The sequence below is a fragment of the Phoca vitulina genome, unplaced genomic scaffold (genome assembly GCF_004348235.1).
Source record: "Phoca vitulina isolate PV1807 unplaced genomic scaffold, GSC_HSeal_1.0 scaffold15, whole genome shotgun sequence".
NCBI classification, from domain to species: domain Eukaryota; kingdom Metazoa; phylum Chordata; class Mammalia; order Carnivora; family Phocidae; genus Phoca; species Phoca vitulina.
Genome location: NW_022589718.1, coordinates 36055411 through 36071226, shown reverse-complemented (window position 1 = coordinate 36071226; position 15816 = coordinate 36055411). Strand labels below are relative to the sequence as shown.

At 36.4% G+C, this 15816-nt stretch overlaps 1 pseudogene; it reads left to right on the top strand.

The window, feature by feature from the left end:
* Positions 1 to 14260: 14260 nt before the first annotated feature.
* LOC116638000 lies at positions 14261 to 15612 on the top strand (annotated as a pseudogene).
* Positions 15613 to 15816: the final 204 nt, after the last annotated feature.

Here is a 15816-nt window from a genome sequence, read left to right as displayed (position 1 = left end):
TAAGGTTCCAAACTCCAAGTTTTAAGTACTATCTTTTAAATGCATTTTGCACATTTATGCAATGCTGAAAAGGGCAAAGTTAATGGAAATTTAATCCAAACTATTTTTCACTGTAAATGCATAAAAAATGCCATACTCTCCCATAAAGTCTACCAGATCTAAGGATTCTGAGATCAGGCTCAAAAATGAAATAGCAATTTAGTCCAGCGGAATTTATTTTACAAAAAGCATCTCATATTGCAAAACGGTACCAATGGACTATTAGCAAATGATTGGCGAGTAGTAAGAGCTAACAAAAATGATTCTTAGTAGCATAGTCTTTATATTTTGGGGTGGGTACCTCTTTTTGGTACTTAGCTCTTTACATAACTAAAATTAGAAATGACTTCACTGCCATTTAATATTTCTTGAAATATCAATAACTTATGAAATTTGGTCCTGTTAATAAAGCAAATTTTGTCTGCATAAAATAACACCTTAAGGAGCAAAGCATGGGGGAGGTTAAAACTGCAGTATTGTTATGACTGACAGCATTCTTTGTGGCAAACCTTTGGCATCAAGCACATTGCTGAGTATACGGGAGACGCTGGACAATGATTCCTTCAATTAAACACTCGACCGCGAGAAGTCGTTCAAGATATGCGACATATGGGGGCCCCTGGCTGGCTCAGATGGTTAAGCATCTGCCTTCAGCTCAGGTCATGATCCCAGGGTCCTGGGATCGAGCCCCGCATCGGGCTCCCTGCTCGGCGGGGAGCCTGCTTCTCCTTCTCCCTCTGCCTCTCCCCCTGCTTGTGCTCTCTCTGTTGTTCTCTCTCTCTCAAATGAATAAATACAATATTTAAAAAAAAAAAAAAAGATATGCAACATATGGAAATTCTGTGAAATAATGGAAATTATGGTGTACCATGGATTGGGAAGGTGTCAGGTCAATGCTCAATGACGCATCCATGTCCGCTCTCCGTGTCCCAGTCTCAGAGGTGTCGTAGAGGAAGGCTACAAGGTTGACTCCAAGTCAGTGTACAATAATTAGGGCCCACTCAATCAAGAGGAGAGACATGCATAAAGAGAGAGCGGGAGAGCCACTTAGGGTACAATAAAATTCAGAGTGGATTATATCTGGGCCAGATTAAGCTGAAATCTTCTCCCCTAGCTTGTAAAATTGTCTACGCAGGATAAGAACACCAGCTTCCTTTTCCACACAGTATTGGTAGGAATATAAATGCTGTCACGTAGGCCAATGGACTTGGTAAACTAGGCAGCATTCTAGGGACGTCAGGTTTCTTTTTTTCCTTTTTACGTATTTATGCTAATGCTCTGTCCACAGCTGGGGTCCTTGTGTTTGGTCACCTAGAGGAGAGAGGTAAAATCAAGTTAAAATGGGTCCCCAGGATGCCATAGAAGCACATCCTTGGTGGATTTTGGTATTTAGGGCTTCTTACAGTTGACATTCAAATCATATACACTTGTCGTTGTTGACTCTGCCTGGTGGGAGAGGGTGGGTATTTGAAATTAAAAAGAATTGCTTAAAAAAAAAGAAGGCCTTGACTCTCAGCTGCATTTCTGCTGTGTCCCTGGGGCCAGGTCCTTAATGTAGCCACACCTGGTTTCCTCAGGTAGAATAAGGAGAGTAACATCACAATAACATGGGTTGTGTGGGGATCATCTGAGACAACATAACATGAATGGAATTGGAAAGTGCTAAAGGTAATCACTGTCCTCACCTGTCATCACATTAACCCTGCTGAAAGGTTTATACAATAACCATAGTATTCTGGAGTCCTGTCCAATAGGCTTTTGTAAACTTATTAAAGAACTTTTAAGTCATTACCATGGATTCTTAGCTGTCAAAATTTAGTGCACTAAAAAAAATCTGAATTGCTTTTCTTTCATTTCATGTGTTTTATGTGAATATTGGGAAAAAGAAACGTGCTCAGATGCTGCAGGATCAAAACAAATCACGCTCATGTATACCATCACATGCAAATGAGCCGCAGAGCCAACTATTCCTACATTTCTAAGTCTTGCTTTAATTTAGTATCATTTATCATCACTTTTTAGATGAGTGTCTCATTGAGCTTTCATCCCACAAGCTGGTGAGCTAATATATAAAGTAATCTGAATTAATGTAGAAAAACATTAGAGATGTTCATTTTTCAGGTGTGAATGATTTCCCCAAGTATCGACATCTGCTGTGTTCCTTTTCCTCAGTAATTGTGTAAATTGGTAAAGCCATCATGTGCTTGGCACAATTTTGATCCTGGATTTCCAGACATATAGGACTGTATTTCTCTCCAGATGTTTGCAGATTTTCATTGATGCTCCTACAGCTGTTTGTTTACAGGACTCACCGATGTTCCAGTTTGTGGGTAACATGGGTCTTTTTCCCATCTTTTCCTCTTTGAAGCCCATTTTCATGTGACCGATTGAGGACAGCAGATCTGCCAGTGGCCAAGCAGGGATGAGGAAAAACAAATCATTCCGTTACCTGCTAGGTACTTTAGAAATATCTGGAATTTTTGCCTAAAATGGGCTTTTAGATTATTTATTAATTTCAAATATGACTGATTCCTCAGGCACAAATTTAAAAGATAAATCGGAAGGAGGTGGAAATATATGGATGAAAATGATAATATCATTTAAATACTATGCATGATGAACAGGAGATCTCACTACTATCTGTTTTTTTATCAAGATTCTAGAATTTTCCTAAAATATAAGATTTCTCATATTTCCCTTTCTGGATCTTCCTGTCTGCATTTCACTGGAGTATAGGCAAGCATAGATACACAGTCCTATGCACACACAGTCATACTTGAAGTTCTAGGTTTTGGTTCCTGAGTCCTTCAAACTGGAGCCCTAGCAGGGTCAGTTCAGTGTGAGCTGAGGGGATGCCCGATCGAATGAAGGGCAGTCATTTTTCAGAAGTAGTTCTGAGGTTTGCACAGATCCATGGCAATGGAGGGTTGCTCTTTCCAGAATATCTGAAGATACAGATTTCTATGTTAATCTAGTTTTCTGTGAATATATATTTTTTTCAAATATCCATGATATGAGGCACAGGAAGCAAGCTGTGGACTGAACCGACCACCACCTTTGTTTTCATTCGAGCGTGCTGGTGGGGGGGCCCTGACCTGCTGCCCGGTCTCTCTCAGTGGTGCTCTCCCGCTACTGATGCATTACTCTGTGTATATATTTTTCCTGCCATTTTTATTTTTTCTTTTTTTTGTTTTTTTAAAGATTTTATTTATTTATTTGACAGAGAGATAGACAGAAGAGCACAAGCAGAGGGAGTGGCAGAGGGAGAGGGAGAAGCAGGCTCTGCACTGAGCAGGGAACCCGATGCAGGGCTTGATCCCAGGACCCTGAGATCATGACCTGAGCCGAAGGCAGACGCTTAATGACTGAGCCACCCAGGCGCCCATTTCCTGCCATGTTTAAAAAATAGCATTTATTTTATTTTTTCAGAAAAAAATATCTGGGGGCAGTAAAAGATGTTGAGTCATTTTATAGTCCAGATGACAACCCTTCTGAGAGTTGGTAAGCAAAGGCAGTGCATGCATGAGGTTAAGAAATCCAAGCAATAAAATGTTGCTACTCACAGTGTTCCTCCAGCAACCCAACACACACACACACACACACACACACACACACACACACACAACTGTGTGACCAAGATCATGTTGAGAGCTTCTCATGTCAAGTACACCATTTGTTGGCCTTGGCTTTATTTCCTACTGATAGAGTTTCAAATTCTTCCCATAAAATTCTTATTCTTTTACAAATATGTGTAATATACCATATTATGCTCTCACGGTGTGAATCATTTCTTCTAAATCCATTTCATTCTTGATGGGCATGTATGATGCTTTTCTCTCTTTAGAACTACAAACAGTGCTCTCCTGACACCCTTGTTTACATGTCTTATGATTTTTTTTAAAGTATATCCATAATTAAAATTCCTAATACTGGAATTGCTCATCAAAGTTTAATGTACATCTTAAATGTAGATATCTATTCGCAACTGTCCTCTGAAATGTTGGTACTGACTTACCTACCTTCTTGCCTGAACTGCACAGGTATTTTTGCCACAATTCACAAGGAATGCCTGCCAATTGTTAAGAGGTTAGTATTAACTTACTGTCTAGAGAGGCACATTTTTCCAATGTTTAGCACCTTTCTCTATGTTTATTGGGTGTTTATCTGTGAACTTTCAGTCCATATAAATTGCCCATTTATCTGTTTGGGTGTTTCTTTTTCTTACAGATTTGCAGGGATTTCTTGTCACTAAAGGGAATTAACTGTCATGCATATCATTTAATTCATATCATTTATGATTTTTTCCCCCAGTAGATGTTTTAGCAACATCATCAATCTGGAAAATACTGAGTTTTTAAAAAATATTTAAGTCCTTAGACTAATTAGAATAATTTATGACCGACAGTTGGTACTAAATATACTTTCAACATTATTATTAATATTAAAAGAATGTTCATCCCAGAATGAATATAGGTATATATATATTTGTACTTTCTTCTATATCTTATATGTTTGCACTTTTACATTAATTTTTGATCCACTTGGATCAATAAGTTAGGGCTATTTCAGTGAGCCAATAGCCATCATATCATTTTTTTTTTTATAACTTCTCTTATCCTCATTGACACAAATTGAGAGTAATCTAAATCTCTGTATATGTTTGGGTTTGCTTCTGGATAATGCTCCCACTATTGTATATGAAATAGCGAAGCTAATTTTTTGAAATTTATAATATATTTTAAGTATATGATAGGGCTAATTTGCACTATAACCATATTTTATATTTAAAATTATTTTTGTTTATTTTTACCTATTTAATTTTTTTTTAGCTAGACTGCTATGTCATAATGTAAAATTAAACAAAATTCTCTTTTAAGAATTTAAATGTTATATTTTGAGTATATTGTGAATTTTATCCCATTAAACTGAAAAAATAACTTAGGAAAAATTTCCATCTATATAATATCAATATTTCTAGCAAAAAATAGTATAGTTTTATATTATCTTGAATTTTTTAAAAGTCCATCATTTACATTTAAAAATTTGCTTTATATAATTAACATAATTCTTATTAAGTTACCTTTCTAAGCATTTATATTCACCAATTTCCAGTGTGAATGAATAATTTCTTTTATTGTATCTTCTTGTTAGCTATTGTTTACACCTTATAAGCTATTAGCTTTTGTACATTAATTTCAAAATCCTTCCTTGAGAACTTTTCTGAACTTTCTTATATACTTTAATAGTTTTTAAATTGAATAATTGTTTCTTGTGACATATAATCATATCATATATAAGTAAATGTGCCATTCTGACATTTCTCTCAAATGTTTATCACCCAGGTGTTAACTCATATAGGAAATAGAATCATTTTCTACTTCCAATTATTAGCAGTGTTTCTACTTTTTTACCTTAAAGTATGAGTCTGATTTTTAGATATATTTTTTCATCATGTTTACGAGAACTTCATGCATCTCTTCTTTGAACAGTTTCTGAAACAATTGAGAAAATAAGACAAAAAAATAAGGCAGATAGAGTCCAAAGTATTGCCTTGGATGGATGTAGTCTAAGAGAGGGCATGACCTGTAGATATAAGAGACATACGGTCTTCCTAATACCAACATCAGAAGTCAAGTGTCTTCCACTCCCAGTCACTACAGTGCTGGAAGAAGAGTGTTGACTGTGGGTTCTCCCCAGTAGGACTACCCTGAAGAGATAAAAATGGAAATGCATCACTCAACCTATCTCATGGCAAGTGAAGGGGCAGAGAGAGACCTGGAGTGGAACACTAAAGGAGCTCCTTCCACTAGGAAGGAGACATTGGGGATGGCCAACAAAACATTCCTGCTTAACATATGTACCAAGTGCTCCAGGTCTACCAAGATAAATTATTTTGACTTAAATTTTGTCAAAGGCATGTTTTACATTTATAATCATATGGTGATACCTCATTGACTTATTGATCTGATGTGATATAATCATAGCAACACATCTGAATGGAAGTATCAGAATTTTTGAAATTTAATTACATTAAATTATGTCATGATATAATTTTATAGATTGTCTATACCTCATTGACTTATTGATCTGATGTGATATAATCATATCAACACATCTGAATGGAAGTATCAGAATTTTTGAAATTTAATTACATTAAATTATGTCATGATATAATTTTATAGATTGTCTATATCCCAAATTGCCCTTGGATTCTGGACTTGAATGACATTATTTGGTCATAACATAATATTTTGTAACGTACTGCTAAATCATATTCATTGATTCTCCTAACATTTTACACAGGTGTTTGTATGTGTGTATGTGTGTATAAAATGTTCTTTGTTGATCTACTTAGGAGTTAGCACCCTAAACATAATTTGAAGGATTTTCTTCTTTCTATATGTATTAGAATATATTACAGATGCTTAAAGTAAGGTATTTGCTATCAACAGGGTATAATACAAAAATAATTCAGTTTCAATTGTCTACAGGCTTTGATTTTATCTATGTGATGTGCTGCAGATGAACCAGAGTCAAGTCTCTCGTACAACTGTGTTTCTGTTATCCCAGCTTCCTACTTTTGCCTTATCAAATTTCAGCATGATTTGGGCATAAGCGTTGACAACAGTTGTACCCTCCCTGTGCATTGCACTGTATTTTATGTAAGTTATGCTAGACAACCTCTGCTTGGCTCTGCAGATCTGCTCTTCATACATCCTCCATGGCATTGTGGCCCTGGAGGGTGAGCTGTAAGGGCCACTTCTCTGGGCTCTTTTGCCGTCAGTTATTCATTTGAGTTTTGTAAGAGATCAGAAAGAGGGAAGAATATGAGTTTGGGTTATTTCACCAGGGTCCCTCCTGGAGGGTCCCTCCAGATGGTTGTGAGTCTAAAAGGTCAACGCATCAGGGCTGCTGCACACGTCTCTCTCTGTAGGTTCTAACTGCTCGCCTTTTCACACCTTACACCTAAGGCTGACAGGCTATTGCAAGGTCTGGGGTAATACACCATACTGTGGATTCCCCTCTGCCCACATTTAAAAATATATTTCCATCATCAAACACCTTTTAACCTACCTCAGTTTAAACAGGCCATCTTCTTCTGGCCAGGACCTGACATGTATGATAATACCTTTTGTCTTTGAAACATCCTTTAAGTAAAGCTTAGTCTTAGCTGATAATGGCAGTGCAGGTTTCTCATTCACTACTGTGTTGTCTGTCCTTTTAATTATTTAAGTCACTTTGTCTAAGCTGTTTATATTTGGGATTTACATTTTAAGTGACATTAAGTCCCCATTTCTTTTAAATATCAAAATCTCTCTATATATATATGTTCATGTATATATTTCCATTTATCCTTCTTTATAAAGGTGATATGCTCAATTTTAATTTTGCTGCTTTATATGATTTTAATGTTCCCTTATTTTGCCACTTTTCTTATAAAGATTATAATTTCTGTTCTTTGTTTTAATGCATGTGTTGAGGGACACACATTTTCTTACTGGCAATTTGGAAAGTTTATAGTCTAATTTTAACAAGAATGAGCCAAAGTGTGTACATTTCACCTAACATCTTAGCACTTTAGAAAATAGGTATGATTTCACACTGTCAATGAGGAGAGCATTTGTTACTAACACTTCCTTGCAAGGCCTCTTCCTTTTCATCTCTGATCTGTTTATACATTACATTTATTTTTAGTTATTCCAGAGTTTGCTTTTATTATTCAGAACGCTACTTGTGGTTTCTCTTTCCTTGATATTCAAACTAGGACAATATCATTTCATTCCAAGAAATATTAAGAATTAATCCAAACACATTTTTGCTGATCTTTTCTGCCCACCCAAGCATTTTGATAGGACTCTTTGTTCACATTTTCTTTTTCCTTTCTTTTTTCTTCCTCTATACTGTTCCATTGTCTTCTACCATTAGTTGTTACTGACTTACAGTGTAAATCTAACCTGAATTTTCTTTCACAAAATTTTGAACAACAGTGGTGAGAGTGGGCATCCTTGCTGTGTTCCTGATCTTAAGGGAAAGGCTCTCATCTTTTCCCCATTGAGGATGATATTTGCTGTGGGTTTTTCATAGATGGATTTTATGAACTTGAGGAATGTTCCCTCTATCCCTATACTCTGAAGAGTTTTAATCAGGAAAGGATGCTGTATTTTGTCAAATGCTTTTTCTGCATCAATTGAGAGGGCCATATGGTGCTTCTCTCTCCTCTTATTAATGTGTTCTACCACATTGATTGATTTGCGAATGTTGAACCATCCTTACATCCTGGGGATAAATCCCACTTGGTCATGGTGGATGATCCTTTTAATCTATTGTTTGATCCTATTAGCTAGGATTTTTTTGAGAATTTTGGAATCCATATTCGTCAGCGATATTGGTCTGAAATTCTCCTTTTTGATGGGGTCTTTCCCTGGGTTGGGGATTAAGGTAATGCTAGCCTCATAGAATGAGTCTGGATGCTTTCCTTCTATTTTTTGAAACAGGTTCAGGAGAATAGGTAATATTTCTTCTTTGAATGTTTGGTAGAATTCCTGAGGGAATCCATCCGGCCCTGGACTCTTGTTTTTTGGGAGGTTTTTGATCACTGCTTCAATCTCATTACTGGTTATTGGACTATTCAGGTTGTCAATTTCTTGCTGTTTCAGTCTTGGTAGTTTATAGGTTTCTGGGAAGGCATCCATTTCTTCCAGGTTGCTCAATTTATTGGCATATAGTTGTTGATAATAATTTCTAATAATTGTCTCTATTTCCTTGGTGTTAGTCGTAATCTCTCCCCTTTCATTCATAATTTTATTAATTTGGGTCCTTTCTCTTGAGCACAGTGGTCTTTAGCTTCCAAGTGTTTGAATTTCTTCAAATTTTTTTCTTGTTCAACATAGTGCTAGAAGTCCTAACAACAGCAATCAGACAACAAAAAGAAATAAAGTGTATTCAAATTGGCAAAGAAGGAGTCAAACTCTCCCTCTTCGAAGATGACATGATACTTTATGTGGAAAATCCAAAAGACTCCACCCCCAAATTACTAGAACTCATACAGCAATTCAGTAATGTGGCAGGATACAAAATCAAGGCACAGAAATCAGTTGCTTTCTTATACACTAACAATGCAACTGTAGAAAGAGAAATTAGAAAATCAATTCCATTTGCAATAGCATGAAAAACCATAAGATACTTTGGAATAAACCTAACCAAAGAGGTAAATGATCTATATTCTAGGAACTACAGAATACTCATGAAAGAAATTGAAGAAGACACAAAAAGATGGAAAAACATTCCATGCTCATGGATCGGAAGAATAAACATTGTTAAAATGTCTATGCTGCCCAGAGCAATCTATACCTTCAACACCATCCTGATCAAAATTCCAATGACATTTTTCAAAGTGCTGGAACAAACAATCCTAAAATTTGTATGGAATCAGAAAAGACCCTGAATTGCAAAGGAAATGTTGAAAAAGAAAAACAAAGCTGGGGGCTTTACCCTGCCTGATTTCAAGCTATATTACAAAGCCGTGATCACCAAGACAGCATGGTACTGGCACAAAAACAGACATATAGACCAATGGAACAGAATAGAGAGCCCAGATATGGACCCTTAACTCTATGGTCAAATAATCTTCGACAAAGCAGGAAAAAATATACAATGGAAAAAAGACAGTCTCTTCAATAAATGGTGCTGGAAATATTGGATGGCTACATACAGAAGAATGAAACTCGACCATTCTCTAACACCATACACAAAGATAAACTCAAAATGCATGAAAGACCTCAATGTGAGACAGGAATCCATCAAAACTCTAGAGGAGAACATAAGCAGTAAGCTCTTCGACATCGGCCACACAACTTCTTTTGAGATACATCTCCAAAGGCAAGTGAAACAAAAGCAAAAATGAACTTTTGGGACTTCATCAAGATAAAAAGCTTCTGCACAGCAAAGGAAACAGTCAACAAAACAAGAGGCAACCCGCAGAATGGGAGGTGGTATTTGCAAATGACACTACAGACAAGGGGCTGATATTCAAGATCTATAAAGAACTTCTCAAACTCAACACCCAAACACAAATAATCAAGTCAAAAAATGGGCAGAAGACATGAACAGACACTTCTCCAAAGAAGACATACAAATGGCTAACAGACACATGAAAAAATGTTCATCATCGTTAGCCATCAGGGAAATTCAAATCAAAACCACATTGAGATACCACCTTACACCAGTTAGAAGGGCAAAATTTGACAAGGCAAGAAACAACAAATGTTGGAGAGGTTGTGGAGAAAGGGGAACCCTCTTACACTGTTGGTGGGAATGCAAGTTGGTACAGCCACTTTGGAAAACAGTGTGGAGGTGCCTCAAAAAATTAAAAATAGAGCTACCCTATGACGCAGGAATTGCACTACTGGTTATTTACCCTAAAGACACAGATGTAGTGAAAAGGAGGGCCATATGCACCCCAATGTTCATAGCAGCAATGTCCACAATAGCTAAACTATGGAAAGAGCTGAGATGCCCTTCAACAGACGAATGGATAAAGAAGATGTGGTCCATATATACAACGGAATATTACTCAGCCATCAGAAAAGATGAATACTCAACTTTTAGATCAACATGGATGGGATTGGAGGAGATTATGCTAAGTGAAATAAGTCAAGCAGAGAAAGTCAATTATCATATGGTTTCACTTATTTGTGGAACATAAGGAATAGCATGGAGGACATTAGGAGAAGGAAGGGAAAAATGAAGTAGGGGGGAATTGGAGGGGGAGATGAACCTTGAGAGACTATGGACTCTGAGAAACAAACTGAGGGTTTTAGAGAAGAGGGGGGTTGGGGGATGAGTTAGCCCAGTGATGGGTATTAAGGAGGGCACATTCTGCGTGGAGCACTGGGTGTTATACGCAAACAATGAGTCATGGAACACTACATCAAAAACTAATGATGTACTGTATGGTGATTAACATAATATAATAAAATTAGATTAAGTTAAAAAATTTGAATTGTTTTTCCTGCCCAAATGCCTGGAATAATTTTCTTATTCTGAAGATACATCTTAACAGGGTTATGAGCTAGTTTTAAACTCTTGTTTCACTTTTCTCTCCAGCCCTTACTTTTACCTCCTCCTTCCCTCAATCAATCACTAAATCACATGAATTTCATCTTACTGTATATGCCTTTAGAAATCACATGCCTCAACTCCCTCAACATACACCATATCCAATCTCCTACAGTATCAATGGCATTGTGTAACTTACTGATGTTTTGAACATTCTGTGTTTATCCTCCCGGTCTTGTCCCAAATATCTTCACACTTTCATAAGCATTTTGAGCAGCTCCCAGCCATCAGGGGCTATAGCCAATTTTCCTTATTGCGTACTACTGCTCTGTAGTTTTAAGTATGTATGTTAAGGTTTAAGAGGAATCTGGGCTCCTGGAGGTGAACACTTCAGTTTGTTTTCTTAAATTTTTTCTCCTTTCCTCCCTTAGAACTATTTGTATACCAAACAATTCTCAGAGGACTAGAGAATTAAAATATTCTTATTTTTTTATAAACCTATGTTTATAATTATTTAGGCCCAGGACTATATCATATGCCTTTGTCTAGTAAAGTCAGTTAAGTCTTTTAAGCCACATAGCTCTTTATTGTTAGTTTCTCTCTTTGTTCCTTCTATGTAAGGAGCTTCCCTAGAGTGTCCTCCACGCCTTCCAGAGGAAAAAAATGTTGTCTAAGATGTTACAAACCTCTGCTTTCTTTAATAGAAATTATTTTTCTCAATCCTGTTTGCATATTAAATTCACCTGAAAAGCTTTCCGTATAGTCTAAGGCTTACTCTAAGGCAATTACATGTGCCCAGAGTATCAGTATTTTTTTAGGACTTCCAGGTGATTCCAATTTATAGTCAGTATATAAGCAACAGGTGACCACTGTTTCCCAGGGTATGACCTCATTCACATCTGTCCCAAGTTGAACAACATTAAAACTATAAATAAAATATAATAGGGAGCCCTTCTGAAATGACAGAATAAGGACCTCTGTAACTCCACTCCATTATAAAACTGATGACAACACAGGCTGAATGGTCATTTTCAATTTTTCAGAATTCTGGAAGTCAACCAAAGGCTTGCAACAACATGATCATTTATTAAAGAAAAATGTCTAGATCTTGGTAAAAACAATGGGCTTTGTGTCATTTTAATTTGCCCTATTTATATATCCCCCTCACTAGTTCTCTAGTAGTTAGGAAAATCAGCAATATATAAGTCACAAGGGAGTAAAATGGGTTTGGAGCTCCACTAAATGCCCCATTCCCAGATTTTTTTCACTATTTGACCGTCCTTGTAGTTCCCAGGAAAATTTCATTCACGGGCTTGTATTTATTTGACTTGACTAAGTGTTTGCTCACTGAGTTTGCTCACTGCTCAATTAATTGTTGAACAAAAAATCAGTAGTGTTTGCTTAGTAGTAAAGTTGCATGAGATGGCAAACAAAATTCTTCCAATAAATTTAAAAGAAAAATTTTGGAAATTGGATGACCATAGAGGGTTTTGAGTAGTTATGATATAATCCTGGGAATCCACAAGGTGATGTGTATGCGCAGGAAAGACCTAAAAACTTTTTTATCTCATGTCTGGCTGACCTTGAGTCTCTGTACAAGCTGAAAAGGAAAGTTAAGCAGAGTTGTAAACTTCCAGAGCATTAAAGGTATTCACAAACACATATACACGGCCTCATAACAAAGAGTACAAAACTCATTGGTGCAACTGCTATCCAATCATCTACTTCCCATTAATCTAACAAAGCAGAAACTTCAGAGACATCATATGAAAAAATTGAACTTTAAAGAATGAGACCAGGAAAGTCATTAAACAGTCAAAGAACAGCAACAATAACTTAAATATATGGTAATCTAGTTCCCAGTGTTGCCATATTATATTATTTAAAATGTCTTTTTCAACAACAACAAAAAATATGATACAGATAAACAGGAATGTTAGCTCTTCACAGGTGGTAAAATTTCTTATATATTGTTTAAATAAAGAATATTTAAAATGTAAATTGTAGTCATCTGGATGAGGACAAGAAAATTAATTAAAAATATGTGCTAAAATAAACTAGAAATTTTCTCTTAAAATATTTTATTTATTTGTGAGAAAGAGAGAAAGCAAGACAGTGTCAGGCAGAGAGAAAAGCAGGCTCCCCACTGAGCAAGGGCCTGATGCAGGACTCAATCCCAGGACCCTGGGATCATAACCTGAGCTGAAGACAGACACTTACTAACTGAATCACCCTGGTATCCCAACAACTAGAATATTAAAAGAGTGCACAAGAATATATCTATTATGGAGCAATAGATGAACAAAATACATAAGACACATAGAAGCAAAGAGAACAGAAAATATAAATCCTTCCTCATCAGGAAGTACATTAAGCATAAATGAATTAAATGCATTAATCAAAAGATAGAAATTGATACAATGGATAAAAAACATATAACTGTATACTACCTAAAAGAGATACATTTTACATTCAAGGGCACAAATGGGTTAAAAGTAAAACTATGGGGAAAAAGGTACCATGCAAATAGTAACCAAAGGAGTAGGTAAACTAATACCATAAAAAAAGAGATCATAAAATAAAAATAATTAATAAAAGAAGGATGCTTAATATCATAAAATTTTCAATCCACCAGGGAGACACTACACTGATAAACACAGATATACCTAAGAGCATAGATCAAAAACACATAAAGCAAAAACATAACTTAAAAGTGAAAGGGATAATTTTGTAATAATATTTAGACTTGAATATCACAATTTCAGTAATAGATAAAAAACTAGTTGGAAAACCACTAGGAAACAGAAAACTTAAACAACATTCTATATCAACTGGATTTAACCAACAGATATAGAACTCTACGTAATTCTGGAACATTCTCCAGCATAAGCCATATGTTAGGCAAAAACAAACAACGAAACAAAAGCCCAAAACCCTCTCTAATTTTAAAAGTATTAGAATCATAAAAAGTATGTTCCCTGACTAAAATGGAATGAAGGTAAAAATTAATAACAAAAGGAAATTTGTGAAATTTGCAGCAATTTAAAATTACAAAACATTCTTTATATAGTCAAATATAGGTTAAAGTCAAAATCATAAAGGACATTAGAAAAAAATTGAGGTGAGGAAAGGCTTGGGTGGTCTGGGATAACTAGCCGCCAAAATGAAGGTGAAGATGTTGAGCCGGAACCCGGACAACTATGTCCACGAAACCAAGCTGGACTTACAAAGAGTTCCAAGAAACTATGATCCTACCTTACATCCTTTTGAGGTCCCACGAGAATACGTAAGAGCTTTAAATGCTACCAAACTGGAACTGGTATTTGCAAAACCATTCCTTGCTTCTCTGGATGGTCACCGAGATGGAGTCAATTGCTTGGCAAAGCATCCAAAGAGCCTGGCTACTGTCCTGTCTGGGGCATGTGATGGAGAGGTTAGAATTTGGAACTGACTAAACGAAAATGTAACCGTATAATACAAGCACATGAAGGTTTTGTACGAGGAATATGTACTCGCTTTTGTGGGACTTCTTTTTTTACTGTTGGTGATGACAAAACTGTGAAGCAGTGGAAAATGGATGGACCAAGCTATGGAGAAGAGGAGGAGCCATTGCATACAATATTAGGAAAGACAGTGTATACGGGAATTGATCATCACTGGAAAGAAGCTGTTTTTGCCACATGTGGACAGCAAGTCGACATTTGGGATGAACAAAGAACAAGTCCTGTATGTTCAATGACCTGGGGATTCGACAGTATAAGTAGTGTCGAATTAAATTTAACCCAATTGAGACATTTCTCTTGGGAAGTTGTGCTTCTGACAGGAATATAGTACTATATGATATGAGGCAGTCTACTCCCCTGAAAAAGGTCATCTTAGATATGAGAACAAATACAATTTGTTGGAACCCTATGGAAGCTTTCATTTTTACTGCAGCAAATGAAGATTACAACTTGTATACTTTTGATATGCGTGCACTGGACACTCCTGTAATGGTACATATGGATCACGTATCTGCGGTGCTTGATGTGGATTATTCTCCCACTGGGAAAGAGTTTGTGTCTGCTAGTTTTGATAAATCTATTCGTATCTTTCCTGTGGACAAAAGTAGAAGCAGGGAAGTCTATCACACAAAGAGAATGCAACATGTTATCTGTGTAAAATGGACTTCTGACAGCAAATATATTATGTGTGGATCTGATGAAATGAACATTCGTCTATGGAAAGCTAATGCTTCTGAAAAATTGGGTGTGCTTACATCACGAGAAAAAGCAGCCAAAGATTATAACCAGAAGTTGAAGGAGAAATTTCAACATCATCCTCATATAAAACGCACTGCTCGTCACGGGCATCTACCAAAATCTATCTACAGCCAGATCCAGGAACAGCGCATCATGAAGGAAGCTCGCCGATGGAAGGAGGTGAATCGTCTCAAACATAGCAAGCCTGGATCTGTATCAATTGTGTCAGAGAAGAAGAAACACATAGTGGCAGTTGTGAAATAATACTTGGTATTCCTACCAGTCCTGATGAATAATTATTTGTTACATTTTGATGTGCAGACTGCAAATAAAGTACTGGCTTTAGAATAATAACAAACAGTTCAGTTACATGTGTAGAACACTACCCTGAAGAACTGTCCGGAAAGGTGGCCTGGTTGATAAGACTATCCAACATTTTATCCTTGATCTGCTTTCTTATTTCATTGAAGAATACAGT